The following is an 18,365-nucleotide window of genomic DNA, read 5'->3' as shown; positions in this document are numbered from 1 at the left end:
AATAGTCTAATGACATGATTATATTATCTATCTATAAATACATAATAAAATGTTATATAACAAAAATAAATAAATGTAGTAGCACAGTCGTTAATTATACTCTGTATTTATATTTTGAGGAAAATATAATTTGTTATGAATAATTGTAAACGTATAATTAAAAAAAAACTTCCCTCTGAATACTTTAATATGATCTTACATGAACATACGTAATTGTATATAAATTACACATAATCATATATATGATTAAACCCGCCTAATTTTCGGATCTAATTATATATAAAATATGATATATATGTATTATACATAATCATATCTAATTATATATGAGCATATATAACTTATATATGATTATATATAATTAGACCTGGCCAATTTTCAGATCTAATTATATATAACGCATTATATATAATCATATATAACCTATATATAATTATATATAAATTATATATAATTAGGCCTGGCCAATTTTTAGATCTAATTATATATAAGGTCTTATATATAATTATGTATAATTAGGCAGAATCATTTTTTCCCGGGATTGCAAAATACTTATCCTTCACCGATGGATTTAAATTGAATCTGATAATCAATTAATTAAGCAATTATTACTGATTTAATTATTGGCTTGGCAATTATAGACAAAATGTTCACAGTAAGTGGGTACGATATGAAGACTTGTGGTCAACTTACGAAAAGACGCGAGGAAGCCGGGTTGCGTCTTCGACGGAACGGAAAAGTTAGACACCCGAGTGACAGAGATACGCTGAAGGTGTGAGTGCAACGAAGATGCACAGCGAAACCGACGCTATGTTTAGCACGCGCGTTCGCGGTGCGACCCGAGTTGGCGACGAAATGAATTTGAACACTGCTAGATGGGGACTCATTTAATTATTTAATTTTTAAACATTATTATGATGACAATTAGTTTAGGACTTCCGTTCTCGACGGAACAGCTTCCTAGGACCTCAAAACGTCGACATCTGATGAAAATTCGATTTTCGTAAATCGGACCGAAACCAATAACTTCCCGAATTTTTGAAAATTTACAATTTTCTTAGCGGGAAGTTAAAAAATGATTGAAACACCTTATAAACAATAGAAGATTTGCAAAATGATCTTTATTGTTAATTGGTTAAGTTTTTTTGTTGAATACTCAAATATCTTACGTTATTTCACCATTTTTCTATTGTGATGTTGACTATCATTTCTATTCAAAAATGAATACTAATCGACCCTTTGAATGATCCCGTTGTAACGAGGTAAAAATTTAAATTTTCAAATTTAATTCAACCTAATTTCCCGCGGTTGATTAATTACCCTGAGTACCCCATATGCGTTACTATTTCATCGACTTGTCGCCGGGCGCGCTAATTTAAGGGGCTCGTCCCCAAGACCCAATTAGAACATAAGTTGGAGTGGTGGATTTTCCGATAAGGGCCGAAGGATCGTGAACTTAGATTTGATAATGGAGTGCACGAAAGGAAGACGGACACAGTCGGACGGACCGGGATAGACACCAGACGCGTGGCTGCATATATCACTGCAGATATATTATTTGAGGAGAAAATTGAGTATTGGAGAGAAAGAACGAGATCCAACCAAAATCGGAGGAAGGCTGAATGAATAAAGGACGCCGCGATCAATTGGGAAAAAAAAGACATAAAGGAGAGGTAAATAAATCGTCGGCAAGTGGCCACAATTTATTAATTAATCAATTAATAAATAATAATTAAGTTAATTCGTGGGCAGTCACCATTTCCAGTTTGATTGTATTAAAATATAAATTTTCGGCAAGAAGGCCAGAATTCAATATAAATTAACACGCGGTCCGTCTGATAATTTCTCGACAGAAAGCCAGTAATTATAAATTATAAATTTAATATTAAGAAATTGTTATATAGTAAATTAATCAATTTTATTTAATAAGATAAAAATTAAGTTACAAGAATTTTACACGACTGAATTTAAAAGTGCTGAGAAAATAGTGATACCCTCGCAGATTTGAATCACGGTGGGTTTGTTCCATTTTACCTCTGTGATTACGCGGTGTGTCCACCGTGATTCCACGGTGGCTTGACCACTGTGTACACACGGTGTTTCCACTGTGATTACGCGGTGGATACACCGTGGAAACACGGTGGTGAAATAGCACAAAGCCACCGTAGAATCACGGTGGATACACCGCGTAATCACAGTGGAAACACCGTGTATACACAGTGGTCAAGCCATCGTGGAATCACGGTAGATACACCGCGTAATCACAGTGGATACACTGTGTATACCCGGTGGTGAAATGGAACAAACCCACCGTGTAACCACGGTGGATCCACGGTGCTTACACTTCCACGGTGTTTCCACTGTGATTTAAATTTGCGAGGGTATCGATAAAACTGTAATTAATTAAAATCATTATTGATGGAAGTCCGTTCTTGATGTGAAATTTGGTAATTAACGTGAAGACTAGTTGTAAATAAATTAAAGAGAGATAGCGTCAGTCGTTGGCGTCAGTTTTCCAGTATCAGTAACTTCTTTACTCAAAAACTCGATACTTGAAAAACTGAAAATATAAAATGTTGTCGTGGAAAATTTTAAGTATAAAATTATAAAGTAAATTAAAAATTATCGTGTTAATGAAATTTGCCGTTATTAAAATGTAAAAGAAATAAAATTTTAGAGTCAATTGGTGAATAAAATTTAAAATTATATTGATTTAAATTGTGTGAAAAAATTAATTTAATCCCTCAATCTCCTCACTCTTATATGTTTCAACGACCCTTATTTATAAAATTAACATCTCCGGTTCTGGAAGGCCGAGTCTTAACTTCCAGTGGCGCCCTTATTAAGATCAATTAATAAAGGGGCCAAACTTGGCAAGGTTGAGACATACCCTGTTATACCGTCATTAGATATTAAATTAATTATTATATTTAGTTTTAACATTAAAAAAGATTTCTTATATCATTAAATAAGACATCAAATTATCTTAATACACATTAAATATTAATGTTTACGGCAGGGGTTTTTTGATAATAGAAGAATTTCCAAACTGTTCAAGTACTAGTACCATTTTTAAAATTGTTCAAGTACTGGGTATTTTACCTTAGTACCGAAAGTTAATAATTCAGGAGCTTTAGAGGAATGGTGAGGTAGACAAATTTGTAACGATTTGAAATTTTGTGGACCCGATGAAAAAAGATTTTGTCTAATCATATATGATCATGCATAATTGTCTATATATGATCAGATCCAAAAATTGGCCAGGTCTAATTATATATAGTCAAATATGTTTGTACATGATCATAGATGATTATATATAATCATGCATGAACGAATATAGTCATTTTTAGAATCTCATTTAGAATATCTGTAAATTATTAATTAAGTAAATTAATTAGGATTTATTGTCTTCATCAATATAAATGTCGGTTAAAATTAAATAATAAAAAAAAAATTATTATCCGTTGACTACTATTTTACTACAAGGTCACCCGTCCAATTAATGTCCCACGCCGATGCTGCTTAACTTTGATTATCGATGGATTGTAGTTTGATCCTCTAGTCTGTTCTATACTTATAATTAAGAAAAGTTTATGGCATTACTTAATTCAAATAATCAAATTGATACTTTATACTTTTAAATTGCTGCCGAAACCTTTGAACATTTTTAAAGTATTGGAGATTTAAGTTTGATTGATAGTTGACAAAATAAAAATTTAATAACTTTGATATTAAAAAATTGTCATATTATTTGATATAAATATATTTATTGGAACTATATACATAATTAAATATTTATAGGTTTCATATCAATAAAGTCTGATCGGATTTAATCATACATAGACATATGGGTCATTCCATATCAAATCGACCAATAGTTGGAATCGACCCCTTTCGATTTGGACGAATTTTGGTCAAAAGTTTTCTCTCATCATATAACGAAGTTCTGCCAAGGGAAAAAAAATAAAAAAATTTTTTTCAAAAGTTATGCAATTTAGAAAATTTCACTAATTTTCCTGTTTCTTAAACTTATTCTTCAAAGATCTCGAAAACTATCACAATTACTCTAATCATCTGAGCTAGGTTTTAAAGAGGATACTTAAAGGTACCAAAAAAAAATTTTTTTGAAAAAATTTTTCAAAAATTCGCTTTTTGGGAAAATTTTGAGATTTCCAAAATTGCAAAAGTCGATGACCGCCATCAAATTTTTCGCTTAAATTTTTTTCTAGAGTACCTCTAATTGATTTCAAAAGATCCTGAAATTTTTGAGTAGGGGTTTTTTTTTGTCCAAAAGATATAAATTTTTGAATTTTAGGAAAAAAAAATTTTTCTTTCTTTGGCATTGACTGAATAAAACAATGATAAATTCACTTGTAATTTTTAATTTTAAAGCTCAAAAATTTATTTTAATGCAATAGAGTCAATAAAAAACTTATTAATGTGATATTTTTGATTTTCAGCTACATTTTGATTTTAAATTGGATATAATTGTGTTAGAATGATCGTTTTTTCTTAGCCCCTTGCTGTGGTGTTGCTTTTGCACTTCTTTTTCTCAATCTGAAAGTAAATAGTATTATTAGTATACATGTATATTCGATTCATATAAAATTTCCATTGAAAAATAGCTTTCTAATAATACTATATACTTTCAGATTGAGAAAAAGAAGTGCAAAAGCAACACTACAGCAAGGGGCTAAGAAAAAACGATCATACTTATATATACTCAGCTGATATATACTCAGATCTGATCATATATAGACTCGTATATGATTATATATGGGGTCATAACAGCAAGGTATGATCAGATCTAACTATATATCGACTTATATATAAATAGATCTGATCATATATAGACTTATATATGGTTATATATGGGGTTATAACAGCCAGGCATCATCATATCTAATTATACATAGACTCATATATAATCAGATCTAATTATATATAGACTTATAATCAGATCTGATCATATGTAGACTTATATATGGGCTCATAACCGCCAGGTATGGTCAGATCTAATTATGTATGGGGTCATATATAATTATATATAATTATATATGACCCCATATATAATCATGCATGATTATAACTTCATATATGATTATATATAATCATATATGATCACATATATGAACATATATAATCATATATTATTAGACAAAATCTTTTTTCATCGGGGAGTTTGTTCGAAATAACAAAAACGAGAAAAAAAATTGTTACCGGAAAAAATCTTTGTGCTCTATTATCATTTTATATGTACAAACAAAAATCGAATCATAGCAACTGTGTACCAAATTTCAAATCAAAATGTTGAAAACTTTTTAAGTAATCAATTGTTAAAGTTAACTTCGGAAATTTGTAAACAATTCATCGTATATATAACAAATATTAATATTTCCGTATAGTTCACTCATGATGGAGAATAGATACGGAGTCTCTATTCTCAATGAGTTCACCGTAGCAGCATTGGGTTGAAACGCGCTGTAAGAACCGCTTGAATGTAGTAACTGGTGTGAGTTGAACGAAAAACTTGCGTAGATAAAAAATGAAAAATAGATAGTTATTTTCTAAAAAAAAATTATATTTTAAAGTTTAAGACATTAAAATTTCATATTTTCTGAGTATTCTCCAATTTTTTTTTTAATTACGCTACATTTATTCCTAGGAGTAAAAAATCAATGAAAAAAAATAATAGGTTTTTTGTAAATTGAGCTGTTAACTTCAGCCGGAACTCAAAAGAAGCATTTTTTTTTATTCCCAACAAAATAATGTGCATAACTATACGAAAATATTAATATTTGTTATAGATATAGTCAATTGTTTATAAATTTGCGAATTTGACTTCAACAATTTATTACTTGAAAAATTTTAACTATTTTGATTTGAAATTTGGCACACAGTTTCTAAAGAAAGTATTAAAATCTACAAATGAAGTATCATTGCAAAATGAATTACGTTCCTTGGAGAACCAACTTAATGATTTGGAGCGGTTAATGAAAAATGAGGAGCTGGTAATTTTACAAAATACACTCCATATAAAAAAAGAAATTGTTTAACACCGATAAGTAACGAAAAATTTATAAGTACAATTATAATCTTGTTATTTTGTTGTAATAATACATTAAAATGTTTTTTAAATACAATAAATCCTTATTTTTTGGGCCTGAAATCTTTTCTTTTTATTGTAACAGAAAATGTCTAAAGCTATACTCAATATTTGTTCAAGTACTGGTCCCTACGCGTTCAAGTACTGCTCCTTGTCGCAGTTTAATGTTCAACTACTGGGGTCCTTAAAGCATTTTATTAAATAACTAAAAAAATTAATTTTCTATATGTAATACCAATTTTTTTTTCTTTTAAACATATTTAGAATTGAAAATATTTTATTAAGTCACTCTGATTTTGTCAGTTATAATGAAATTTGCCTGTTAAAATTGTGGTCAAAGACAATACACTGTCATATGTGTTCAAGTACTGGGTATTTTACCTTAACTAGTAGACGATTCAGCTTTCATTCATGAATATATAAATAATTAAATACTCTTTGTGCAAAATGTCAGTAACGTTCAGTAACCAGTCAGCCAAAAAATTTTTTTTTTATTGCTATAGTATATGATGAAAGTGCATCGCGCATGCTCACCAATGTGAAACCCCGCCAATTTCATGCTTTTGTTTATACTCATCCCAACTAACACTTTGTTAAAAGTTTTTAAAAACTAGAATTAACTTAATTGTATTAAAAAATGTCGTTAAATAAAAATTTGCGCATTAAAATTTGCGAAACTTACTGATAAAGCATTTGCTCCAATAAAAGGATCATCCTTAGCTGCTGGATATGATCTACGGAGGTACGTGAAAAAGTACGAGGTATGATCACGCGAATTTGCGATTCCATCTCGTGCCAAGTTAATTTGCGCAAAAACCCCTTTTGAGTATAAAAAGGACGCATTAAAATTTTATAAATTGAAATCTTATAAAAATATCTGTTAAAGATAAATAACCTTATAATACAAATTAAATATAAAATTGTGAAAATTAGAGTGAGTAAGTGACGTTTAGTTGAAACGTTGTACTTGAAACATCTAAATAAAGACAAAGTTCATCACTCCAACCTTGCAGTTTTCATTCGAGAGTAGTACATATTATCTTATCCTACAACCCAGCCGCGCCCACTCAACCCAAATCCTAGGAAGAAGGTCAAGCGAGCTGCAACGTTTTGGAGGGATTATACCTGCAGTACTGGAAGAATTTACATCGAAAGGGGGGGTATCACGTGACCTGCGATAGTGATAGTACGTTGTCTACAAGTGCTCCTACAATCTAATAAAATTCTGAAGTTTTGAAACCAGTCAAAATCAATTTTTTTACTTTAAGTTGATCCTGGAGAAATACGTAATAGTGTTGTATAAAAACATTCAGATAAACATAGACTTTTTAACAGTTCTGTGCTTTCTTTCCTGAGTGGATGGTTGTAGGTTAGGATGGAAACAGTTCAGGAGAACAGTGTAAATCTAATCAAAATAGCTAACAGTGGCTCCATCTTGCCGTCACACAGTGTAGCTCAAAGCCCAAACACTACTAATTTAAACTTAAGTGATAACAAAACGCCAAATAAACAAGGACGTCCGCTTAAATCACAATCATCCACCTCAGAAGCTACGCTGAACAACCGTAATATGCTTGAATATTTCAAAAGGAAAAGAGAAGATACAGCACTGGATCTGGAACATACAGAAGACACAGAAACTGCTTCTCAAGCTACAAAAAAACAAAATATGCTCCAACCGTCTCCCACCAAAGTTCAGGACACTCCGGTGTGCCTGGAGAATAAATCGTCAGACGAAATACTGAGAATTCTCGTTGGCCAAATCGGAGCTATGAGAGAAGAAGCAAAAACCAACAAGACTAGCCTCGAAAACCGAATCCAGTAAAGTCAATCTGAAAACCAAAAATCGATACAGGCGCTGCGTAAAGATTATCAAGAGCTAAAAAGCACATGGTCTGACAAATAGACTAAAATGCAAGAAAGACAGGCTAAACTGGAAGCTGAAATAACCGAGTTAAAGGCCGCTAAAACAAATACTGAATACACGAGGCTGGAGTAAGAGAATAACTCATGTATTGAGGAGATAAATAGTAAAATCAAATGTCTGGAGGACATGACCGAAATATATGAAAAATCCTGGAGATAACTTAATATTATAGTCAAAAATCATAACTGGCCGGACTCTAACCTGCTCAACCAAGCTCAAGAATTTTTTAATTGAAATTTTAACTTAAATAACCCAGTAAGTGAAATAAAACCGCTGGACAGAAACTTAAAAATTTTAAGGATTAAACTGACCGATGAAAATACTAAAGTGACAATATTTAAAAATAAAGCCCTAAACCTGAAGGAATCCAAAATATCTATGATGCAAGATCTAACCAAACGCGAACTGCAAACTTTCAAAAAATTACAGCAGGTTGCTAGAGAACAAAAAGAGCTAGGTAAAAAGATCAAGCTAAAAGGCCTGCAATTGAGAATCGAAGATACTTGGTACAACTGGAATTCCAACACCTCTACAATAACACCAGTCAAAAACAAGCTAAAACTCATTGCAAACGATAACTCTTACGCTACAAATGCTCAAACCAACCATCAAGCTTACTCTAATCAAAAAAACGCATAAGAACCATAGCATGGAACGTTAGGGGAATCCAAAATCTATGGGAGGCAGATAACTTAGTAGGTACAGATATCATTTGTGCATGTGAGACATGGGCAACCCACGCCAATGAACTACCACCCAACTGGAATAAATACTCTGCATTATGGTCACCAGCAATTAAAGAAAAAAGTACAGGTCATGCTAGTGGAGGGATAATAATATTAGCCAAAAAACCTATTAAAATCAAAGAGATTTTCTTTTCAGATAGTTGGATATTTGCACACATCACAGCTGGATCCTCTAGGTTTCTTCTTGCAAATGTGTACATCCGCCCCAGTCGAGATATGAAGACTTTCATGGACCTGCTACAGGACTCAATAAACGATATCGACCAACTTTATGGAAACCTCCCGATGCTACTAGTGGGCGACTTCAACGCCAGATTAGGTGCTTTGTCACCTATCCAAGAGGAACTAGTCACAAATACTAATATATATGCAATAAGAGAAGCTAGCGATGAAGAAATTAATACAAGAGGCCGGATCCTGGACAATGCAATGACAGAAAGTTCTTTAATCGTCATCAATGGCAGATCATTTAGTGACCGACCCAGCAAACACACCTGCCTCCATATGAAGAAAAGTACGATTGACTTTGTGTGGGCAAATGTCAGTGCTCTGAGCATAATATATGACTTAGAAATCCTGCAGATTGAAAACCCCTCGGATCACTTCCCTCTGCTCTTGCAACTGTTTTATGATGAACCGGCTCTAACACAAGCAACTATCGAAAACAGGAGCAGGGAAGTGTTCCAATGGACTAGCACTGGAGAAGACGAATACAGAGCACGAACGACTTGGTCAGACAAAGTAGCTCTAATTAATAATGATAATCTAGATGAAATAAATAATATCCTAATAGCAGAAATCAAAACTGCCGCAGAAGCTGCAGGAATGAAAAAGCAACTAAAAGGACTACACAAACTGAAAAGGTCACAATTATGGTACGATAAATGAGTGTAAACAAGGCAAACAAGATTTAGCCAAACTATTTAAGTCATATAAAAAGGCAGGCTTCCAAGGACAAGCAAAAGACCTAGACGTACAAGCTAAAAAAAACAAAAAGCCTTAGTGAAAAGGAAGAAACAACAAGTCAGAGAGCAACAACTGAATAATTTAGCTAATACCAATAAACCAAGTGATTTTTGGAAAACAGTATCCAGATTTAAAAGTCACCCTGGTACTGGAAAGAATCCCATTCCAATCCAGGCCTGGGAAAATTTCTATGAAAATAACGTACCCAACAGAGAAGAAGATACAACCACGTACTACGGAGTGTGGGATCCTAACTTGGACTGCGAACTTACATTGTCAGAGCTGAACCGTGTACTAAACAAATCAAAGTCGAACAAAGCTACAGGCCCAGACGGAGTTAAGAATGAATACCTGAAGAACCTTCCCTACTGCGAATTGAATAAACATCGTCAATTCAACTAAAACTAAGGTCCTTGTGTGTAAACGAGCTGGACGCATTTCAAAAAAGATTCAATTTACATATGATGATCAACCAGTAGAAATCACGCAGGAATATGAATACCTAGGAGTAACAGTCTCTACCCGTGGTATCAGCAAACCAGCAGCACTCAACGCAATGAAAAAAGCAAAAATGGCATTGGGATTAATACACTCAATCCTAGTAAAAGCTAAACCTAATTCCTTATCCTGCTCACATCAACTGTTTGATTCAATGGCAGCAGCAACACTTTTGTACGCGGCACCTATCTGGGCAATCCCATACAGAGATCTAGTGGAGAGAACTCAAACAGACTTTTACAAAAGACTTTTTGGTCTTCCACGGACTACATCAGGAGCTTTAATTAGAAGTGAGCTGGGGATAACCCACCTATCATACAAAATACTAAATGCAGCATGGAATTGGATTATAAGAGTCTGAAAAATGGAAGAAGACCGCCTACCGAAAGCTTGCCTCAAACGACAGTCTAGACTCTTAATCGATGGCAAGTTAAGGCCATAACACCGGAAGTACTGCCTGACTTAAACACTTTCAACCCCACAACCTGGACAGCACACAAAACAATTTTTTTTGATAAGTACAAAGCACATTTAATGCAAACTGATAAACACCTGCATGAAAATGCGCACTACTTACAAAATCCGCCATCTAACACGGCGAAAAACTATTTAAACGAAAGAATCGCCTTTCAAGCAATAAAACTCTTACTGCAATTGAGACTCCCAGTTCGGGCCATCTATATTTTTCTCAATTTATCTATAAATTGTCTTATTGAGAAGGTTATTTGCATGTTTGCATGTTCAGGTTTCCACTATATTTAAATTTAAATGGAATTTTTTTTTTTACCTTTTTTGGAAATTATTTTTTTTTTTTGTCATTTCTTTGCATTTGCTGAGTCACCAACGCAAAATTTTGAGAAAAGTCCAAAAAAAATAATTTTTTCATTTTGATTATGATTACACAATTAAAGGAACAAAACTTGCTCCTTTAATTGTTTAGCAAAACTTTGATCGATGATTCCTGAAAAACGGTTCAATAGATCAATTTAAAAATTTACAGGGCTCTTGGGGGTACATTAAGCTTAAAAAGTCCCTGGCTACATTATTTTTTTTTATCGATATTTGCAGAGTAGCGGTTGATTTACTTAAAAACCAAAAAAAGTCATTTTTTTGTACTTACTTCTAATGGATTTTAAAAATTAAAAAATATTTTTTTTCCAAAAAATGACGACAGGGTCTTGTAGGGGATTTATTCAAGTGTTCAACGCCGCCCTTCAACCCTACTGTCCGATTATTGGTACCTGAAATATCGATGATCAAAGCCAAAAGGATCTTTTTCTGTTTGAAGGCTGATATTTCTGCGACAAATCGTCTTACGAGGTTAAAAAAACCAAATTGAAGTTGAATAAATTTACTAAACGAGCTATGCATTCGTTTAGTTGAAAGAATTTTTCCGCGGTCCGTGGGCTCTTCAGAAAAAAAAAAAAAATTTAGAAATTTTTTGTCTCGCGGTATTTCTCATGCTTACACAATAACCGGAGCTCTTAAAAAATTTTGAAAAATGCACTAAAACTAGAGATTTTAAGCTATAAAATGCTTTTTTTAAAATCTCGATACGATTATTTTTCACCAAGTTACAGCCAAGTTCAAGTCGTATCTGAGAAATCTATAAAAAAATTAAAAAAAAAATTTTTTTTTCCGTAATTCGCCAATATTTTCGAGTCTACTTGATCAAATGATCTGAAATTTTCAGAAAAGTTGATGGCCACCGAGCTCTTTCGATTGCCGCCTGAAGCATCCAAATCGGTTCATTGGTTAAAAAGTTATAGACCGGTCACACACATACATACACATACACACACACACACACACACACACACACACACACACACACACACACACACACACACATACCGACACTCGGACATCATTCTGAAAATATTCAGAATAGCTTCCTAGGACCTCAAAACGTCGACATCTGATGAAAACTCGATTTTCCCAAATCGGGGTGAAAACAATAACTTCCCAATTTTTCGAAAATTGTCGATTTTCTTAGCGGGAAGTTAAAAAGTAAAAAAATTCTTGTTTTATCTCGTTTTTCGGAAATTTTTTTTTTTTTCTCTTTAACTTACATTTACTGAATAACTAACGCAAGAATGAAAGAAAATCCGAAAAAATTGATTTTTTCATTTTGGTAATGATTACACAAATTAAGGAACAAAACTTGTTCCTTTAATTGTTTTGTAAAACGTTGAGCAATCGGCCCGGACAAACGGTTCAATGGATCAATCTGAAAATTTCCAGGGTTTTTGAGGGTACATTAAGCTGTAAAATTACTTGGCAACATTATTTTTTTATCAATATTTGCAGAGTAGCGATGAGTCGACTAAAAACCCAGAAAATGGCCATTTTTTAAGGGTTTTTCAAATGGATGTCATATGACAGAGTGATTAGCTTGGCAAGTCTGGTCGCACCTAAGTATTATAGTCGAATATTAGGGCGCCACTGGAAGATGGACTCGGCCTTCCAGAACCGGATGTTAATGTAATTTTATTATATGCTCAGGGTCGTTGTAAAATTATATTTTGTGAGAGAAGAGAGGGATAGTGAACAGGCTGAAATAAATTTATTTAAAACTTTAATTTTAACTTTAATAACCTTAAGCACCTTGCTTATCATTTATTTAAACCTTTTAATAACAATTAATTACCTTATGACAAACTATATTTCTTATGACAAACTAATATTTCCTTATGACAAACTAAATTTTTCCTCGTCCCCTGGACGGAATCTTATGACAAACTAAATTATACCTCGTCCCCTGGACGGAATCTTATGGCAAACTAATACGTCTCCCGGACGTTTCCACACCCACACACTCCCACGTTAAAAAACCGTCCCCTGGACGTTAAACCTTAATACCGATTAATATTTTGCCCCCTGGACATTAACTAATATTCATCTTAAAATCATCCCCTGGATGTATAACTAAAATTTACTTTAAAATATCATCCCCTGGATGTATAATTATTACTTAATCATCTATCGAACTAAATCACAGATTTCCTTTAACATTAAATTTACTTAATCAACTTTACTTTGCTCAGTAATTCTCTCACTCAAATTTTTCAACTCAAATTTCATCCCAATACTTGACATAAATTTTCTCATCCTATAATTTACTGTCTTTTCAATCAATTAATTTATTTTTGTTTAATGTAAATTATAAATTAATTAATTTTTGCCACTTTATAAATTTCCACTCATTATTTTCTCGGATTAGCATTTTCTAGTTAATTTACCACAATTATCATTCGTCTATAACTTTCCATTTCTAAATTTTCCACTGACAATTTTGACAATAAATCTATTTCACATTCAAAATAATCCGTTATCAACTTTTTACTCACAATCTAATTTATCCAAACTCTAGTATCTTTTATTTAGTTTTTAGATATTTTAATTAACTTAAAATTAATTTAATAATCACGTAATGACTAGAATTCGATTTCAGGTTGACTAGAATTTTAGGCCGGTGAATTGGCGTCACGCGGATCCCGATTTTTATTGACGTTATTTGAGTAAATCGATTGAATTTATGAATTTTAGAATTAATGCGGCTGACGAAATAAATTCCAGCCTGTATTAATCTTAAGATAAATTAATAAATTAATTTATAACGCACTGCATATCCAAGTGTTTTGTTTTAATACTTATTGGCGTAACTAGTAGGGTAAGTGATTCATAATGTGTCAGCGCGATGCGTTTAGCACGAGTCGCAGGTGTGCAGGCACGAGCGAAGCGAGTGCATACTGCGCACCGGAGACGAGTGCTAAACACATCGCGGGTGACGGATTATGACTTACCCTACATGTTGCGCCATAGTTTTATTCAACTTATATGCGCTATTCACGTTTTATTAATCGCCTAAAAAGCGAAGTCTCAATAGCTGTTTAGTGACATGGTGAAAAAAAAAACATTCGGCATCATAACTTTGGCTACTCAATGGGTAACAACAGGGAATTGTAATTACCCCATATTTAGTAAGAGTTTGAAAGATGGTTACGTTTATTTTCATTACGTCACAGTGGCCGGGATAGTAGACATCTTTGCGTTTTGACAAATAATTTTTCACCAGTCAGTAAACGGCCATTTAGGGTTCGCATTTTAGGCATGATAAAACGTGAATAGCACGCATGAGTTGAATAAAAAACTTTAAGCGTTTAAATACTTGTAGTCACTTACTAAACACTTTTTAGTGTTTAAAGTGTAGTTACCCTAACGGACCCAAATTACGGTAAATTACGGTAAACCCACCGTAAATTACGGTAATCCACCGTAAAATGCCGATTTACCGTAAATTACGGTGGATTTACCGTAAAATACGGAAATACGGTAATCCACCGTAAATTATGGTAATTTGGTAAAAACCCGAATTTTTTACGGTAGATTTATCGTATTCGACGGTAAATTTACGGTATACCCGCCGTGATTTACGGTAATCCACCGTAAAGTACCGATTTACCGTAAATTACGGTGGATTTACCGTAATTTACGGTGGTTTTACCGTAATTTACGGTGGGTTTACCGTAATTTACGGTAAATCGACTCGAATTTTACGGTATTCTACGGTATATTTACGGTAAAATTACCGTAAATTTACGGTAAATCAGGTCTGCTAGGGCTGTAGCTCAGTATTTACGAGTTCCCTCGTCTGCATCATATGAAGATGATGATGAACCGTATTATTTAGAGTTCTTAAAACAAAAAAAAGATGAACTCCGTACTGCTGATGATGGAGCAAAGAATACAATTGAAGTTCCTGATGGTTGCATTCTGTCGGGAATCCAGAGGTATGGGTTGTATTACCTTTCTGGTTGGGCGGTATTGGTTTCAGCAAATAGTTGCAAAGTTTGTGAAACAGCAACTATTTCTTCTGTACCGTTGTCAAATGCGTGATCGGCGCGGACAGATGCACTAAACCGAGGTAATTTGAAGCACCCGAATGAGGCTGTTTATGAACTTTTGAAGACCGCCGAAGAAATCTTTATTACCTATGGAAAAGCATTATTATACCTGCAGAACGTCCACCAGGTTTTAATGCAAAGTATTAAAGAAGCTGCCGTTAATCGTTTGTTGAACTTCCCGAAATGCCACAATATTTCTGATAAAGTTCTACAGAAATACATTTCTTTGCGGTTACACGTTCTGGCAAAAGATATCACAGTACAACCAGACAACCAAAATCTTGTTGTCTTCAGTTCTCGAAGTGCGTATATGCGTACTTCATCAAAAAACGCCCGCAAATAAAGGAGCTTGTTTCACTCTTGTGTTATGATCCTTTTCTCAATGTAATAATTGAGATTACATAATTTTTTATTTTATCTATTTAATATTGTTGATCAAAAGATACGATAGTTTAGCTTAATTATGTTACTTATTAAATTATTGTTACTTTTTTGCTCTATTATTTGATAAATATACTGTTGAACTTTTTAATTATTCTGCAAAAATTTCCTTTCATTAAAGAGATAATTTCAATAATCATATTTAATAATTATTATTTACGAATAAAAATAATTAACAATACTGTTATTTATTATTAAATATAATTATTTTAAAATAAAAAAAAAAAAAAAAAGAATATTCGCAGGAAGCGAACCCGACCCAAAAAGTTGGCACTTGAACACGGGCAGCCCGCGCTACCGACTGATTGCGAAATTCAAATCAAAGGTAAATGATAAACTGCGCCTGAGAAAAACCAGTTTGACCATATAAATATATTGTTTGGTTTATTTATTAGAATTAGGGTTATTAAATTAACAATTACTACTAATTAATATTATATGAGGGTGAAAATAATTTTTATCAATGCCATTATGTTATTTTCAATTTATTAATTTATTTATTATTTTCATAAGAGTTAGCATGAAAGTACTTTAGGCATGGACTAGTACTTCTGACACACTCGTGGCGGCGTGACAGCTTGACACATTTCCCATCATGCATTGCATGATTAGAATACCTTCTTATATATTATCTTAGGGAATTCCACGCCAAATCTACCACTTTCGAACCCAGCCCCTTTAGATTTGGCTGACAATTTTTTCTCTATTTCTACCCGATCAAAAACGTTTCTCATAATTTTTTCAAATTTTTATACTCAACCAAAAAAAAAGTAATAAATTTTTGAAAAAAAAGGCTTTTTTTATTTTAAATAGCTATAACTTTTTCAAAATTCGACTGATTGGGACTTTTTTTTAATTTTTGTTTTAAAAAAAAATACAAAAAAATTATTTTCTGCAAATTCTCAAACTTTTTTAGAGTGGTGTTTTTTCAATTTATATTTTTTTTTTCCAATTGAAATAAAAACAATTTTACAACTAGCCTTATTTCTCATAACACCATGCTTAGAATTTTTGAGAGTGCTCAGAGAACTTTTAAATTTGGAAAAAAAATAAAAACAATAAATTTAAATGGCAATCATCGAAATGATTTGAATTTTGTTCGAAAAATCAAGTTAAAAAATAGAAGGACCTCCTGAATAATTTTTTTTGTATTTTTTTCTGAAAACTACATTCAAAAACGAAGAAAATGAGAAAAAAGTTTTCGTTTGGTCCATTTTTTGACAGATGCTGGCAATTAAAAAAAAAATTCTTTTAACCATAAAACAATAAGAGTAGAAGGAATTTTTTTGATTTGTCGGCATTTGTCCAAAAATGGACCAAACGAAAACTTTTTTTTCATTTTCTTCGTTTTTGAATGTAGTTTTCAGAAAAAAATACCACGCTGAAGAAATTCGAGGATTTGCAGTAAATATCAAAGTTTTATATAAAAAAAAAAAAACATAAAAAATCAAAAATGGTAAACATCGCAAAATTTTTGATTTTTTCTAAAAATCTACAAAAAAACAATAAAGATAGGTTGCAATAATTTTTTTGTATTTTTTTTCAAAAAGTAAATTTAAAAACAAACATTTTGAAAAAAAAGTCCCAATCAGTCGAATTTTGAAAAAGTTATAGCTATTTGAAATAAAAAAGCCATTTTTTTCAAAAATTTATAACTTTTTTTTGGTTGAGTGAAAAAATTTGAAAAAATTATGAGAAACGTTTTTGATCGGGTAGAAAAAGAGAAAAAAATTTCAGCTAAATGTAAAGGGGTCGGGTTCAAAAATGGTCGATTTGGCGTGGAATGCCCCATATATATGTTGACAAAGCGATCAATTTTATAGGAACTAAATATAAAAAAACACAGATAATTCCATTGCTATTTCTTGTATTTTCGGTACTGGGTGTTAATTGATAATTTATGAAACCAAAAAATGAGTAAATAAATAAAACTACTTTTAATACTTATTACTAATTATTAATAATATATAATAAACAAATTTCGTTGTTGGGTATCCTATAATAAAATTTAGATAAAATATATGTGAAGCTAAACCATTCGTACCCTAGCGAATTCGGTCATACTTAAAAAATACTGAAAATATCCACTGAGTTTTAGCCCAGTTCCGGTCATTTTTCGGTAATATACCAAAAAAAATACCCAAATTATACCTAAATAATGCTTCTATTTTGGGTATGTTTGTGAACATTATATACCTAAAAAGTACTCTAATTTTTTTTTTAATTGTTAAATTTAGCAGTCAAATTTTAATTTATTAACCAATAAAATTAATTTATTAATATAAATAAGAAATTGATAGGAGAGAAATAAAATACATGTTTATTCAAATTTTGAAATTTTTATTAAATTATAAATTAGTTATTTTATTAAATTTTTTTAAGAGCAATAAAAATGAAAAAGTTTTTGATATTATTAATAAAGAAAATAAAAATAATTTCTAATTATTTTTAAATAGATTTCGCTCTTCGCTGCCTGTTAGGAAATATTTCAGAGTTCTTGTTCTGCTTCTTTCGAGCAAATCCATCGTTTTTAAGAAAGTCTGTGACCCATCGATAAATATTATGTTCAGGGTTATGTTTCTTCGTATGCTTTAAATTGTTTTTTTTTAATGCTTCTTTTTTTTAGCTACTTTCATTATTTTTTATTAGTTGACATAATTATTTATAACTTTCACTACCAGCGCCAGTAAAACAATTTAGAATATAAAGTTTTTATTAAACAATCAAATCAATAGTATAATGGAGCAAAACTGTAAAACAGTATGGAGACGATA

This window comes from Microplitis mediator, chromosome 6, assembly GCF_029852145.1.
Source record: "Microplitis mediator isolate UGA2020A chromosome 6, iyMicMedi2.1, whole genome shotgun sequence".
NCBI classification, from domain to species: domain Eukaryota; kingdom Metazoa; phylum Arthropoda; class Insecta; order Hymenoptera; family Braconidae; genus Microplitis; species Microplitis mediator.
This window is presented reverse-complemented; position numbering follows the sequence as displayed.